The sequence below is a fragment of the Cryptomeria japonica genome, chromosome 10 (assembly GCF_030272615.1).
Source record: "Cryptomeria japonica chromosome 10, Sugi_1.0, whole genome shotgun sequence".
NCBI lineage: Eukaryota > Viridiplantae > Streptophyta > Pinopsida > Cupressales > Cupressaceae > Cryptomeria > Cryptomeria japonica.
Window position 1 is genome coordinate 367,627,975 of NC_081414.1, and position 3,359 is coordinate 367,631,333.

Genomic DNA, 3,359 nt, shown 5'->3' on the forward strand with positions numbered 1-3,359 from the left:
AAACTGGATCAGATATGTTTGTAACTTCCAGAAGCCCCTGATTTAGCCAGCGGCTTCACTCCAAAAAGCAAAGACCATTTTTTTCCTTTACCTCTATCATGTGGATCCCCAGTTTTGGAATCTTTGTCCTCCATTGATTTGACTGTAACCTTGTCCTCTTCTATACCTTGGGACGCCTGTCCGCTTGCCTGATTGCTAGTTTTGACCCTATAAAAGCTGCCTTCCCCAGGAAATCCGCCATTCCCAGATTTGAAATTTGGGATTCCCGCTCGCCACTCTCCTTGTCACTCTACACCCATCTATTCTTTCATCTATATATTTTTATGTAGTTTAAAAGAGAAAGATTTTGATATTTTGTTTCAAATCAGAAAATGGGAGAGTTAAATAATATAGGATTTGCATTTCTCATACCTCTTCAAAAGATATCTCTTTCATGGTTTTCAGAATTTGATAAAGGAAATATACTTGCATATACCCTTCTTTGTTTTCAGATTTTGATAGAGGGAATATGTGTGCATGTATGAATAGATGTGTATATCTTTTTTTTTTTTCTTAGATCAATAAATTAGTAACTTTCCTTTTAAAATAAAATGTACAAATGAATGAGAATATTAACTAATTCCACATCGCCTTTTACAAACGCTCCTCTTTATTAATCTCATTATTTTTCTAAATTCTTTTAAGAAAAAAGAATGTGTGTGTGTGTGTGTGTGTGTGTGTGTGTGTGTGTGTACATACTTATATAATGTATTCATTCAAATTATTAGTACCAAATATAATAAAATTATTAGAAAAAGAGAGAGAGAGAGAAGAGAGAAAACTATATATATATTAAATTTAAAAAACAAAATTTTAAATATAAATAATAAATAATAAATATATATAACCAAAAAGATTTTTTTTTTTTTTTAATTTCAAAAGGTTTGAAAAAGGTTGGTGGGAAGTGAGGGGCGATAAAATCTCCCCACCTACTCCCTGTGGTCACTACCTGTGCAGTGGTCGCAGGGGAGTGGGATGACCCACACACCCCACTCATGTCGACCTGCATGCATAGTGGCCCACAAACCCCCTTCCCCGTGCTTTTTTTTTTTTTAAAGAAAAAAACTTTCTTTATTTTAAACAAAAGTTATTAATTTTTTTAATTCTTTTAATATTTTTAATAAAAAATATATTTTATAAATTAAATTTATAATTTGAGTTATTTAAATAAATAAAATTTATATTAAAATTGATTAAAAAATGTTAAATATTAAGTTATATTGTTAATAATTAAACATCTATTTTAATCATTAATTTATATTGTTATAAGAATAAATTTTAATTTAAGTTTGAATTTTTTTAAAAATATTTTCATTAAAAAAAAAGATTAATGCATTCAAAATTAAAAAGATTTTAGGGGGTGTAATAAATTGATTTGTTAATGATTACTTAAAAGTCCTTTTTTTTTTTTTGGAGATTATCAAATGGGAATTTAATTTGCAGATTTAGACTATCTTTTCAAACAAATAATTGCTAAAAAAGAGTTTATTTATCTTTTCATGATGGAAAATGAATCCCTTTGGGAATTAAAATAGATTACATCTCGATGGGCAAAATGATTATTTGAATACTTATGGTTTCAAATGGATAATTAAACATTAAGTGATCCTTTACCTTTAATTAACTATTTTAGGATGTTGAAACAATAGTTAGATCTCCCTATAAAATAAAATTAGTTTGATTTAGGGAAACAAAAGAAAAGGGGAAATGATAATTACAAGCTTATGCACAAGTTAAAATAAATGAACATACCCCAAAGTAGTGGTTCATTTTCATTAAGTATCACTTCAAGATATTCAAGTCTCCTTAATTATTCAACATTAAAATACCTCTTTTGTATACTTTGAGTATTAAAAGTTACAAGGAAGATGATTTAATGTTTAGTTAAAATTTTCCTTATTTAAAGAAGTTGAATAATTGTTTGTTTGTCATACAAGTTACATTTCATCAAGCTAGATTATTAGTCTTTCCTTTTCAAGAAATAATATTAATTCCCAAATAGTTAATTCATATATTTTTGTCCACAATTGTTCCTTTCAATTATGTGAAATTTATATCTTGATTTATAAAATCGATACAATTATTCCTTACATGCAATAATTTCATTTTCATAGTTGTTATAGTATAATGCTATTTAAGTTTCATAGATTATTAGTTTATTAGTTAGACAAGTAAAGAAGAGGAGTTGAAACCAAAAACCTTAGCAACATTTGGTATCTATAGTGCCTCTGGGTCACACTTACAGGTAATGTCATCATGTTGAACTATTGTACTTAACGCCTAGTAAAGTTGCAACAACAACGCCTATGACATCATCCCTATAAATCGCCAGGGAGAAATAAGGGTCATTTGGAAGTTAAAATCTAAGGGGCGAGTAATCCCCCTTGGATCAATAATCTAAAAAAGGATAAATTTTTAAATGAACCAACATCCGCTCAGTTAAACCTTAGAAAACCGCAATAGGGTTTGGATGTGTTTGATGTTTTTTTTTTGGATTTGTTTTTATGAATTTTGGTAGATGATAATGGGTCAAGGATGATGAATATATTAGGAAATTTGACTTAGTTGTTTTAGGCCACAAGCAGAAGGCCACCTTGAGCCTTTTCTCTATAGAGCTACCATCATGGGTAGAAACCATAGAGAAATTGTCTGAGACATTAACCCTAGAAAGGGTTGTGTACCCACCAAAATATTTACATTAAACTATAGTTAGAAACCAGAACTACATATTTTACGCCTTGATTTGTTGTTGAAATGGGTAATGTAGGCAGTCTAGGGACAAAGTTGGCCCTAGTACTCAAGCATTTGGGGATGGGGATTGGGATTTTGGTTAAGGGTGAGTAGTTGGTTTTAGAGCTCCTTAGTCTTTCAATCAAAGGGTATAGATAACATTAATTGAATATTAAAAGAATTTCAATGCATACTCGGAAGGAATCCCATATGGATTCGCTTGACTTTTCGAGGCTTTGAGCCAAGTTTCGAAGCAGAACTCAGGCTTGTTATATAATTAATTTCATTTACTCCTAAGGATTGAAAAATTGGTACACTCCTAGAAAGGGAGTGTAGTCTTTAGAGAGTGACTCAGGACCCAGATGGTCCCGATGAGTCTAAAGTCTCTAGACAGAGCATTTCTTATTCTTATGAATAGATGCCTATCATGAATTGGATAGATGCCTAACTTGTATGGCTAGATGCCTATCTTAGTTGGATGGATGCCTATCCCATTTGGATAGATGTACATGAGTATGCGATTGAATCAATCACATTTAAAAAATAAATAAATTTATTCAAAATTATTGGGTCAAGCCAAGTGGGTCATT